Raw genomic sequence first — 13,875 nt, forward strand, 5'->3', positions numbered from 1 at the left:
CACCAGCAGAGACAGATCAGTGACCAGCACCCACAGAGGCAAGAGCCAGCTCGAAGGTGGCCAACACTAATAATCAGAGATCAAAGGCAAGGTGACCAGAACCATTCCCTAAAGAATTTAGGAACAGGAAAAACAGAAACCAGACAGAGCCCAAAAAGCAACACTCAGCACCAGCAGAGATTATACAGTGACCAGCACTGACAGAGAGCGCAACATAACCCTGACAGCGAGCAGCACAACCAGAGATCAGAAACAGAAGTAAAATGTAGAGACCAGACAGGTACGGGGAAAGGGTCTAATAGATAAAAGATAGGGTCCAAAACTAATACCAACAGACACCACATTCTGACAAGAACCAGGAACAACAGAAATCTAAAGGAGATCACTAATAGTCAAGACAAGACAGAAACCAGAACAAGCACCAACAAATCAGTGACCATATTTAATAAAGACTGTGTAGAGACTAAAACCAGGGCCAGCTGTGCACTGAAAAAAAACAGAACTAAAAGATACAAAGGCAACAAGGACAGCATCAACAGTGGCCAGAGTGGAGCTATAACAGTGCTTAGAACTGCACCAACAGTGTAATGACAGTGACCAACATCATCAGAGACCAGAACAAGCAGCAAACACGCAAGACTAGAAACCTATTAAAATGAACACCAAGAGTGAGCAAGTGGACACAAGAACAAGCACTTGCAGAAACCAGACATCTAAAACCTACGCAAACCCTAAAAAGAGACCAGAGCATGTAGCATCAGAGACCAGACCCAACAACAAAATATATTAACCACTAAGAGAGAGTCTTTATGGACTACAATTAATGGTCACTCAATATAGACGAGAAGCATCCTTAATGCGGACTTCAAAGTGACCGAGACATCGCAGAGACCAGAAACAGCACAAAGTGAGATAACAGCAAATGGCCTCAACCAGAAGACACAGAGGTTGGAGAGAAAACAAAATCATTGTTGACTGAGAGTGGGTGAAGACCCACACCAAGAGCAGCTAGAACTAGGACCAAAAGATACGTGACTGTGATCAGCACGAACACTAGCAAAGAGCAGACCGAGCGCCAACAGAGAAAACACCTTAACGTAGTTAGTGAGTGGAATCTGAACCAATAGCAACCAGAACTAGCATCAGTGACGAGCGATGAAACAAACAGAACAGCATCGCCAATAAAGAATGGAGAAAGACCAAAATTAGCACCAGTAGAGAGCGCTCAATAACGAGAACCAACAAAACACTTAAGGAGACCAGAAACTTACGCAACGAAAATAAAGTCTGAACATGCATTGGTGGTTATCAGAACCAGCACACAACAAAGATTGCAACTACAAATAAACCCCAGATGGAAAGCAAACTAAACACCAACTGACTGAGACTAGACCCAGCTTTAACTGGGGACCAACAGAGGCCAAAACAGAGAACTGACATACATCAGAACCAGCAGAAAAGCAGACCAGCACCAACAGACAGCGAGAGAGAGAGGCTGACGGAGACTAGAACCAGCACCAACAGAACCCCAACATTGGCCATGGTAGTATCCGTTGGAACCGAACTGTGACTGGAGACGGATGAAAACGACTACTAAGCAGACCACACAATAAGGGAGGATAACACGAGGTGGGCATCCTCACCCAAGCCACACCTCAGCCAAGTGAATACATTGCACCTAGTTACCTGCCTAGATGTGTGCACGTCCCGATGGGCACGCTCCTGGATGTCACACTCTGTGCTGGTGGGTGCTTGCGTCTTGGGCACATCACGCCTCCTGGGCTGCACACAAATGTCCCGGTGTGATCTTGAGTCCTGGTGGTAGCAACTGCAGCCAAAGAGCCACAGCCTTGAAGTGAACGGCCTCAAGCCAAGAAGGTGCCACTCCATCTGGCATTGGCAGCATTGGTGGCCATGGGCCAAAGTTGATGACGGCTCCATGAACTTTGGGTTTCGAGAACTTGTTTTGGGTGACGCATGCTTTGGGAGCAAGTGATTTTCACTTTCTTGAGCTTGGACCCCAAAGGTTCGGGCTCCATTGTCTTACAGGGACACAAGTTTTATTTTCCACTCCCCATTGGTTTCCACTAACTTTGGATGGCAGGGGTTTCACTTAGTCTCTCAGTTCCACTCACTGCAGATTTCCTGCCTTTTGGGTGCTACTCGCCTTGGTTTCCACTGACTTTTGAATATTTGGGTCTTTGGGCATGGCCTTTGGGTGGCACTTTAAATGGGTGCCTCCTCTGTAGGTTGCGCAGAGCTTTGCTTCTACCAGCGTTCAATGCCACTACTTTCAGGATTCTATTGTCCTAGGTTTCCACAGGCTTGGGTTTCACTCTCTCTGACTGTGAATACTACGAGTTTGCACTCCACTGATTCCGCACCCCAGAGTTTACATGCCTGCTCTATATCAGAACCACGATCGCTGGGCTCCGCAGTTGCTGGGTGCTGCTGCCTTCAGCATTAGTAGACAGTGCTGTAGGCCTTGGGTGACACAGCATTGTGGATCCAGTGAATTTAAGGGCCGTGAATGCTTTTGTCCAGGCATTAGAGGGCGCGGGGCTATCACAGAATTGACATGAGGCGTCCACCATATTCCATATATTGACTTCTCATGATGCTTTGCACAGTTTCCCCAAAAGTTTGTTCATTGCGTTGTGTCCCAAAAAAAGTGGATCTGTTCGCTTCTTTGTAAGGGGCCTGCAACATCTGGAGGAAGCTCTGTGCACATCTGCAGATGGAACATGTACACATCGGGGGAATGGACTTGTGAACACCTGTCGAAGGGACGCGGAAGGTTTTTTAAAGGGCCTGTGGGTGTATGCATCTTAGTAGATAAGCTTTGTACAGAACAGTGGTAGCGGCTGCGCACACCTGTAAAAGTGGCCTAAGGCCTTCTCGTGTCTGTGGGGTGTACCTGTGGGTACCTACCCCTCCTTGCCGGGCAGGACCTGTGGACATCCGGAGAGTACCGAAGGGACCAGTGACACCCGCGGATGGAGCCTGTGGACATCCGCGGAGGGGACGTTTAGCGTTTGTAGACTGCAGCTCCGGGCTCCCGAGAGAGGTCTCTCCGGACTGACAGGCTCCTGGCTTCACTTCCTCGCACTTCTGTTGATCCCGGGAGAGGGTCCTGGGCCTGCAGCGTGGTGGGTCCACCCCTCCCTCCGGTGCTGTCCAGGTGCTGCGCACATGCTCTGCTGAACTGCACCCGGGGTTTCCGACTGGTCCTCAAAGCTGCTGAAAGAGTGCGGGGGCTGCGAGGCGCTGCGCGTCCTCGGAGCCCTGGGCGGCCTCCCACACCTGCCCCTGCGCCGCCCCTCCGAGCCTCAGGGACCGCCCCTCCGCCCTGGAGGCCGCCTCTGGCACCGCCTCACAGGCCCTTCACCTGCCCCTGCACCGCCCCCTGCGAGGGAGCCTTCCTGAGACTCTGAGAGCGCCAACACTGCCTCTGGGGGCTTCGAGGCGCCTCTGGCACCGCCTCACAGACCGCTTCACGCAGCTGCAGGCTCTGGGGATAGCCTCTCAGCAGTGCCTCGGGGGCTTCGAGGCGCCTCTAGCACCTCGTCTCAGACATCTTCTTGCCCCTACAGGCTCTGAGAGCGCCTCAACACTGCCTCGGGGGCTTCGGGGGGCTTCGAGGCGCCTCTAGCACCTCGTCTCAGACATCTTCTTGCCCCTACAGGCTCTGAGGTCTCTGAGAGCGCCTCAACACTGCCTCGGGGGCTTCGAGGCGCCTCTAGCACCTCGTCTCAGACATCTTCTTGCCCCTGCAGGCTCTGAGGTCTCTGATAGCGCCTCAACACTGCCTCGGGGAGCTTCGAGGCGCCTCTAGCACCTCGTCTCAGACATCTTCTTGCCCCTGCAGGCTCTGAGGTCTCTGATAGCGCCTCAACACTGCCTCGGGGAGCTTCGAGGCGCCTCTAGCACCTCGTCTCAGACATCTTCTTGTCCCTGCAGGCTCTGAGGTCTCTGATAGCGCCTCAACACTGCCTCGGGGAGCTTCGAGGCGCCTCTTGCACCGCCTCACAGATCGCTTCACCCAGCCGCCCACACCTGCCTCTGCCCCGCCCCCTGCATCTTCAGAGATAGCCTTCTTCAGCCACTAAGAGCGCCTCACTACTTCCTCGGGGAGTTTCGAGGCGCTAATAGTACCCCCTCCCAGGCTGCGTCGCGCCCTTCGAGACATCCTCTAGCACCTGCTCCTCCTCATAGACCGCTTCTAGCTCCCTCCCAGCACTACCCCCTGAAGCCCTGAGCCCGCCTCATGGCGCCTCCCACACCACCTCTCGCAGCCTCCAGGCCGTCTCATCATAGGTCCGAGACTCCCGCCACTTGTACTCTCCAATCCCTCTCACAATATTACAGTTTATTTATTTATTTACTTATTTATGCGTTTTTATATAGCGCGGACTTTACCCGAAGGTGTCAGAGCGCTTCACAATAGGAACAGAACTGCTACATGAGAACATTACAAGTGAACAAAATACAAAAGCAAACATTACATTAAATGTCCTATTACGTATGGTAATCTTCATTACTCCGGGTCCCGTAGTCCTCGACACCTTCATCACAAATGAGATGCACTATCTCTCTGACAGAAAAAAAGAAAGAAGGAATGCTGGACTTACCCCCACCCCCCCCTCCCGCCTGGAGTACAAAAGGGTACATGTCCCAGCATTCCCTCTGAAATACCAAGCCCAAGATGAAGGCCGGCACAAAGGGAGGGAGGGAGGGAGGGAGGGAGGGGAGTCATGAAGGTGTCGAGGACTACGGGACTCGGAGTAATGAAGATTACCATACGTAATAGGACATTACCCCCAGGTCCCTCCGTCCTCGACACCTTCATCACAAATGAGACATACCAAAGCAGCAACCCGGCATTCATCCACAAGAAAAAACACAACAAACCACCAGGACAGCAAAGAAAACCCAGAGATTTATTGCAGAACACAGAAATCAAGTTCGAGCACAACCCAACACCCCTAAAGCAAAACCGCCCTCCACACCCAGCAAATTGGGAAGGCGATAATGCTGGATGAAAGTATTGGGAGAAGCCCAAGTAGCCGCCCTACAAATCTCAGAGAGAGGAACACCCCGAACCTCAGTCCAAGACGCCGCCACCCCTCTAGTAGAACGACCCTGGACACCCACCGGAGGAGGGGAACCAGAAAGAGAGTAGGCCAAAGAAATGACCTGCTTCAGCCATCTACCAATCGAGACAGAGGAAGCCTTGCGGCCACGGGAAGCAGCCCCAAAGGTAAGTCCAGCGCGGGAGCGTCTTCAAGCTCCTCACGCTCCAAACACATCCGTCAGAATGACAGAAAAAAAGAACAGAGGGAATGCTGGGACATGTACCCTTTTGTACTCCCGGCGGGAGGGGGGTGGGGGTATTTCCAGCATTCCTTCTTTCTTTTTTTCTGTCAGAGAGATAGTACATCTCATTTGTGATGAAGATGTCGAGGACGGAGGGACCTGGGGGTAATGAAGCAAAAATGACAATCGTGAGTCAACAAAATACAAGAGGTAGCAAACGGTGCATTACAAAAGTGACAATCGTGAACCAACAAAATACAAGAGGTAGCAAACGGTGTATTACAGGAGGAAAAAGTGACGTGTGCAGGTTACAAAAGCATACAAAGTAAACATAGAGGTATAATACTGTAATATATGGAGGGCACTCAAGCACAAGAACAAACGTTACGTGGGCAATGGTGGCACTTGTGCAGGTATCGAAAACAACCAAATGTAAGAGGTAGAAAACAGTGTGTTACAAGAGAAAGTGACGGGTGCATGTTACACACGAGTACCAAACACAGGTAGAAAGATAATACTGCAATAAATGGCAGACTCTCAAACCACAAGAATACACTGGGAAGACACTTCCATAGTCATGTAAAGTAGATTTTTCTATAATGGAAGGGCTTCCTTCAGATAATAGAGAGGGCATGGATTACATTTGGAAGTGTCTTTGAAGGAGGAGAACTTTGAGGTTAGTTTTGAAGGCCTGGGAGGAGGTGGTGGTCCGGAGCTGCGGCGGAAGGGAGTTCCAGATTCTCACTGCGTTGCCTGAAAAGGATTGTGACATCGTTCTTTCCTTCTTGAAAGTGGGAGGTTCAAGCAGAAGATTTTCCGCATTATGTGATGGTCTAGAGCCTCCAGAGAGTTTCAGTTTATTCACCAGGTAGCGAGGAGAGGAGGAGTGCAATAGCTCTAGCCTCGATTGGAAGCCAGCGGAGGGTGGATAACATCGGTGTGATGTGGTCGCTTCTTTTGGCCCCATAAATGAAACGAGCTGCTGAATGGAAAACAGATTTAAGGGGGGACAAGTGGGATTTGGGGAGGCCAGTAAGAAGAGAATTGCAGTAGTCAAGTCTGGAGAGGACCAGCGATTGCACCAGGGTTATAAGGTCCTGCTCCGGGAAGAAGCGACGGATTCCCCAAAGAAGGCGCAGATGGTATCGAGCAGACTTTGCAATGGAATTGATGTGGGGGATTAGATTGAGTTTTTTGTCGAGAATGACACCCAGGGATTTTGCGCTGTCGGCAATGATGGGTTTAGTGTTAAGTAGATTCAACTGATCCATCCATGATTGCACCGGGGGAGGAGAGATTGAAGAGGAGAAGAATAGGAATTCGGTTTTGGAGGGATTCAGAATCAGTTGATGAGTAAACATCCAGTTATGAATGGAGTCGAGAGTAGAGCTTAGGATAGAGATATCGTGAGTGGAGGCAACCTTGAGGTAGATTTGAGTGTCGTCAGCATAGAGATAATAGTGGATCCCGGATTTACTTAGGAGATTTCCTGGTGGTTCTAAATAGAGATTGAACAATGTGAGTGCAAGTATAGAGCCTTGAGGAACACCTTGACCTACCGCCAAAGGAGATGAAAGACTGTTCGCTATTTTGATCATTTGGGATCTATCAGAGAGGAAGGAGGCAAACCATTTAAGCACAGTGCCCTCCATGCCCATTCTCTGTTTAAGAATGTTGAGGAGGGTGTTGTGATTGACAGTGTCAAAGGCTGCAGAAAGGTCAAGGAGAATTAGAAGACCGGACCCCCCCCGAGTCGAGGATCCTCAGCGCGTCATCAACCACTTGCAGTAGGGCTGTTTCAGTGCTGCAGTTTTGAATGAAGCTAGACTGGAAATTGTCCAGAAGATCATTGTCCTTGATATGACGAGAGAGTTGTTTCGCTACACATCTTTCTGTAATCTTCGCAAGAAAGGGTAAGTTAGTGATGGGGCGGAAGTTGTTGAGGTCAGACGCATCAGCAGTTGGTTTTTTAAGAAGCGGGGTGACCTGCCCAGTTTTGAAGGAGACAGGAAGGGAGCCTTGATAGAGGGAGAGGTTGACCAGAGTGGTCCAGTAGGAGAGGGAAAGGGTATAAAAGTCAATGGCAATGGCACTGGGGATGGGGTCCAGATGATGGTTGGAGGGCTTTGTTTCGCGGATGCACTTGAGAAGGGCATCTTCAGATATGGGGTCAAAGTTTTGCCAAATGGCTAAGGATTTGCACTCCTATGGAGGGGTAGGATGAGCGACATGATCCACAAGTGATTTCACTTTTTCGTCGAAGAATATAGCGAAATCCGCTGCTCTCTTTGCAGAATCCTCCAACTTGGAGGATGGGGGAGAGCAGTCAGGAATCTTGATGAGATCGAATTGTTTTTTGGGTCTATTTTTGGCTGAGTCAAGGAGGGTTTTGAAGTGCGCCGCTTTCCCAAGGAAGATGTGCTTGTGGTACTTGGATCTTGCGGAGCGAAGCGTGGACAAGTTATCGGTGGAGGGCACTTGCCTCCATTGTTTCTCCAGGAATCTTAGCTGCTTCCTTTCTTCATAGAGTTTGGCTTTAAAGCGGTTTATAGCGCCTCTGCGGCATTGTTTGACACAAAGCGCTGTCTACCTGTGTTGTATTCCTCTATCATTAGTACTGCAGGTGCAGTGGCACCGCGGTCCATGTGTGTGAGGGGCCTGTACAGTTGTGGGTCCTAGGCCCGCATGCAGAGATACAGGATGGCCCGGACGCTGGTTCATGGTGCATAACTGGCCCCGGGCATGTGTGCCTGGACCCTTTTATTAGCAGGGTCGCCGGACTGGTGGCGCCTGTGTTGGATGGAGTTGGGGTGCGTGTTATCACTGCCCCGAGGCAGGGACTGCTGCATGACATGTCCAGCAGGATACCACATGGCCCACTGGGCCCTAGTTAAGGCTGGCCCTCTGTGTACGTGTAGGAAACCCCTGGGGCTGTATTACTGGAGTGCCCCGGGGGCGCAACAGACGTTTGTGCCCGCTTTCCGTGCCCCCAGGGCACTTTGCTATTACAGAGGGGGCTTCAGACACTTGTGCATCCTCTTCTGTAACCGGAAGCGCTGGCACATATAAATCACCAGCACTATCATCTAAGGGCGTAGCCCCGTGCAAATGAGGCAATCCCTTTGCCTCTTCGCTTGTGCCGTATTACAGGCGCAGACGTAAAAAAAGCTGTCAGTGCCCCCATTATAGCAGGCCTCTGGGGGGAGAAGAGGGTCCTATGGACCGCAGAGATATCCCATTGCAGGTGGGTGCAGTCACCTGCCTGCAAGTGGGTCTGACCCTCCTTCAAAGTGCAGGTGGCTTACCGCCTGCGCTGTGAAACACGGAGCAGCTTTAACGCAGCCGCTACATTTTAACTGATGAGCTGCTCCCAGGGCAGCGCATTCACTATAATTTGGCACATATTCCTGGTTAGCTCTCAGTGTATTTTTTGAAAGGTATACCAAGTGCTAACCCGGAAAATGTCCCTCATACGTAATACGGCCCCTGCCGTGCACCTCTCAATGTGGCACAGTCAGTCTCTCTGCTTGTAGGGTAGCACCCCATGTAAGGGGATAGCATCCCTGTGTGAGGGGACAGCCCTTTGCACGCACAATATGTGTGACAGCATTACTATTGCACTCACAATATGTGTGACAGCCTTACTATATGGGAAAACTCGTAAGCACAAGGCGTGTGACAGGATTTCTATATGGGAAAGCGCGTAAGCACAATATGTGCGACAGCATTTCAATATGGGAAAGCCCGAAAGTACAATCTGTGTGACAGCATTTCTATATGGGAATGCCTGTAAGCACAATATGTGTGTGTGATGGTGGGCGGTCGGCTGGCTGGAAAAGCAGGCAAGGAGGCCGGATATAGCGTGCAATTGTGTGGTTTATTGATACACTGAGAGTCCGTGCAACAGAGTCCAAAGGGGTGTGAGGGAGGTCAGAAGTGGGAGTCGAGTTATTGAGAAGAAGGGATGGATCTTGGGATGTAAGTCCGGGTCTCCAGATGCAGTGCCGGGTCTTGGGTGTAGTGCCGGGTCTTGGGTGTAGTGCCGGGTCTTGGGTGTAGTTCCGGGTCTTAAGCTGCAGTGCCGGGTCTTGGGTGTAGATCCGGGTCAACCTCGGGGAGTCCACCGGAGGGCAATGAGAGAAAACAGGAAAAGGAGCTGTTAGTCCCACTGTATCGGACTATAAGCACCTCCACCAACACCGGGTCGTGAGGAGTGGAAATAGGTATCGTGAGGGAAAAAGGGTATGGGGCTTCAAGATACAGACACAGAGGCTAGGGACAGAGTGTGAGACGTGTTGGGGGGGGGGGGGTTTGATTAGTAATCGATGGCTATCTACATCGAAAGTGCTTTACATGTATATACAGTGACCTGTCGGGGTTAGCGTGCCTAAGTCGTGCTAAGCAAAAAAGAAACAATACTCTATACTATATACAGGCACCTAATGTGCAACAGAGAGGCGAGGGGTTACTCACGGGCTCCGCCGCAACTCTCCGGGTGAGTTGCGGCCGCTCTTCAGCTTCCTCCTGGGGGACTCCACCAGTCCTCGCACCACTCGTCTTCTTCTCCGCCGTATTCTCCGCTCACTTCTTCCTCTCCGGTCGCAATCTCCTGCCACGATCTTCCGACCTCTTCTGGTCCTCTGCTTCCGCCTTTTCTGTCTCCGGCCGGCGTCGGGGAGGCTGGACTTCCGGGGTCAGATGGTTGTACTTCCGGTTCCTGAACGATCCGGATTGGTTCCTGAAAAACAGAGAGGGGAGGGGTTCTGGGTGTCAGGGACGCCGTTGCTGCCGGATCCGCCGAGAAAGGTGAGAGTTTTAACGGGGGCAGCCCCGATGGTGTATGGGACAGGGTCCCGGGGGTCGTCTCCCGAGGGGCCATTTCACATCCCCTTTCCCTAGCTGTCTTTCTTGTACCGGTAGAGGTTCTGGGGTACCGGGAGAGGTAGTCCGCATTGCCCTGATGTGTCCCTTTCCGATGCAATGTCTTAAAATGGTACGGCTGTAATGACAAGAACCAGCGAAGGACGCGATCGTTTCGCCCTTTGTTTCGAGCCATCCACTCTAAGGGGGCATGGTCCGTATATAAGATGAAGTCACGGCCTTCCAAGTAATAGCGTAGATTCTCGACGGCCCACTTAATGGCAAGAGCCTCCTTCTCCACCACGGCGTAGTTCTTCTCTCGTGGGAATAGTTTCCTGCTGAGGTAGAGTATTGGTTTTTCGTCTCCCTGTCTGTCCTTTTGGGATAGTACTGCTCCCAGTCCCTGGTCGGAGGCGTCCGTTTGGAGGAGGAACGGTTGGTTATAGTCCGGGCTAACCAATACCGGACTGGATGTCAGGGCGTTCTTTAAGTCTGTGAAGGCCCGCCACTGTAGGGGAGTGGGGTCTCTGAGGGCGGCCTCCGTTTTGGTGGTCTTCTTGAGGAGATCAGTAAGGGGGGCAGCTCGTTGGGAGAAATTTGGTACGAACCTTCTGTAGTAACCCAAAAATCCTAAAAAGGCCCTGAGATCTTTACGGGTCTGGGGAAAGGGAATAGACTGAATAGCGTCGATCTTGTTCTTCTGGGGTCTTATCAGGCCTTCGCCTAAGAGGTAGCCTAGATATTTCACCGTTTGTGCGGCCAGGGTGGTCTTGGCGGGGTTAATGGTGAATCCGAGAGACCCTAGAGAGGTGACAACTTTCTGTAGGTGTTCCAGGTGTTGGGGCCAACTGTTACTGTAGATGATGATGTCGTCCAAGTAGGCGCCCGCATATTGGGAATGAGGCGTTAGGACGTGATTCATTGCTCGTTGAAATGTGGCGGGTGCTCCATGTAATCCAAAAGGCAAAACGAGGAACTGGAACAACCCATCAGGGGTGGCGAAGGCGGTCTTTTTTTGGTCTTCAGTTCGGAGGGGTATTTGCCAATACCCCTTACAGAGGTCCAATGTGGAGATGTATTTCGCCTTCCCAATTCTCTCCACCATTTCGTCGACGCGGGGTAGTGGGTAGGTATCGAAGGTAGAGATTTTGTTGATCTCGCGAAAATCGATACAAAATCTGACCGACCCGTCAGGCTTTGTTACCAGGACGATAGGTGAGTTCCAGTCGCTCACTGATGGTTCTATGATTCCCATTTTCAGCATCTGTTCCGTTTCCTTCCGTATCACCTCCCTACGGGCTTCGGGCACTCGGTACGGTCGCTGTTGGACGGTCTTCCCTGGTTCGGTTTGAATGACGTGTTCGGTGACAGTGGTCCTTCCAGGTGAAGAGGAGAACACTTGTCGCAGAGGGTATAGAATGCTCTGAATTTCCTGTCTTTGGGTACTGGTCAGGTCTGCATCGAGGCAGGGGTCGAAGGAGAGAGGGAGAGACGAGGCAGAACCGGACATGATAGGACGGGGTCCTTCCCACTTTTTGAGGAGGTTCACGTGATAAATCTGAGTCGTGCCCCGAGTGGGATCCAACTCTAGTTCATACGTGACTGGGGTCACCTGTCGCAGGACGGAATACGGCCCCTGCCATGGACCCAAAAGCTTCTGGTCCGAAGATGGCATCATCAAGAGAACCTGGTCGCCTACGACGAACTCCCGGGGTTTCGTCCCCTTGTCGTATTGTCCTTTCTGGGCGAGTTGGGCGCTCTCCAGGTTTTGTCGCACGATATCACGAATCACCGACAAGTGGGTTTTTAAGTTGTCGACGTATTCGGGAAGGGGACGGGTCCGGTCTGGCTCCGCTTCCGAGGCCTCTTGAGCCATGTCCAACAAGGTGCGTGGTGGGCGCCCGTACAAGAGCTCAAAAGGGGAATATCCGGTGCTGCTTTGGGGTTTGCATCGGATGGCGAACAAGGCAAGCGGTAATATCTCCTCCCACCTTCTGGCTTCAAGTCCCAACAACTTTTTCAATGTCTGTTTTAGGGTGGCGTTGTACCTCTCGACTAAGCCGTCGGTTTGTGGGTGGTAAGCCGAGGTTCGGATTTGTTTAATGCCCAGCTGGGAGCAGACCTGTTTCATTAGTGCGGAGACGAATGGGGTGCCCTGGTCTGTCAGGATTTCCCGGGGAAACCCTACCCTGGAAAACACGGAAAGGAGTGCTTTAGCGATGTTCTGTGTAGTAGGTTGACGCAGGGGTAGGGCTTCGGGGAATCGCGTGGCGTAGTCCACAATCACTAGTGCATAACGACAGCCGCTTTTAGAGGGAAGAAGGGGTCCGATTATGTCCATCCCTACGCGGCTAAATGGGACGTCTATCACAGGGAGAGGGCGTAGTGGAACTCTGGGGGGTCGGTATCTACTGTGTTTCTGACAGACGGGGCATTCTTGACAGTACGTTTTGATGCGCTGGTAGACGCCTGGCCAGTAAAACTTCTCCAAAACCGATTGGCTGGTCTTCTCATCACCGAAATGGCCCCCCAGGAGGTGACTGTGGGCCAGGTAGAGAACCTTATCCTGGAAGGGTCCGGGGATCAGGAGTTGGGGATTTTGTTGGGCCCCTCCCTTGCGGTACAATAACCCTTTGTGCTTGAAAAAATAGGGACCTACTTTAAGGGGGTCCTCGTTTTCCAGGGCTCTGCCCCACGCCTCCTGCAGCTGGGGGTCCTCCTGTTGTGCCGCCCTGAATTCCCTGTCCGTCTGCCAGGGGTGGTCTTCGGTTGTGGTGAGGTGTACCTCGGTGTAGTCCCTCTTTTCCTTCCTTTTCTGGGATCGGGATTTGTGCACCTTGGAGTCATGAACTGGTGGAGACAGTCCCTGTGGATACGGTGCTTCTCCCCACCACCTGGTAAGAGAATCGGTGGGGTCTTGGAGAAGCTGGGGTAGTCCTGAGTAGTCTCTTCCGAGTATGGCTTGTTCGGGAAGAGCGGGAATAAGACCCACTTTGAGAGTGGAACCGGAACCCTTAGGGTGTTGTACATGTACCCGGGTGGTAGGGTATCTCTTGGTGTCCCCGTGTACGCACTGTATGGCAACCATGCCTGAAGGAGGTTCCATTGAAGAGGTCATGTCTTGTGGCCTGAGTACGCTCTGACGGCACCCAGTGTCTGCTAGGGCGAGGACCTTCTGTCCGTTAATGGTCACTGGACATCGGAACGGGGGTGGTGCCAGGTCCGGTGGAGAACATACGTAGTTGTGCACCAAGCCTACTTCCATGGGCTCGTCTTTCTGAGGGCAATGACGAGCAATATGGCCAAATCCCCCGCAACTGTAACACTGGGGCCCCGGATTGGTCGGCCTAAACAGGAGCGGGGTAGGTATAACGGGGGGCAGGTCATGGCGTCGTGGCAACGAGGGCCGGTGAGGGCGAACGCCTGTAGGGACGTGGGGTTTGAACGGGTGTTCATCTTTGTGCCGCTGTTGTTCCTGGGCTCGGCTGTAGGCGCTCGCGATTTCGACGGCGGTCTCTAGGGTGAGTCGGGCGTGCTGTCTTACCCACCGCTGAGTCCCAGGGTGCAGGGAGGCCAGGAATTGCTCGAGGTATAGCTTCTCGAGGATATCTTCCTTAGTTGAGGTCTCAGGTCTAAGTCATCGGTTGGTTAGGTCCTTAACACGGAAAGACAGGGCTCTAGGCGTTTCCTGGGGTCCTT

The sequence above is a fragment of the Lissotriton helveticus genome, chromosome 12, assembly GCF_964261635.1.
Source record: "Lissotriton helveticus chromosome 12, aLisHel1.1, whole genome shotgun sequence".
In the NCBI taxonomy this organism is placed as follows: Eukaryota; Metazoa; Chordata; class Amphibia; order Caudata; family Salamandridae; genus Lissotriton; species Lissotriton helveticus.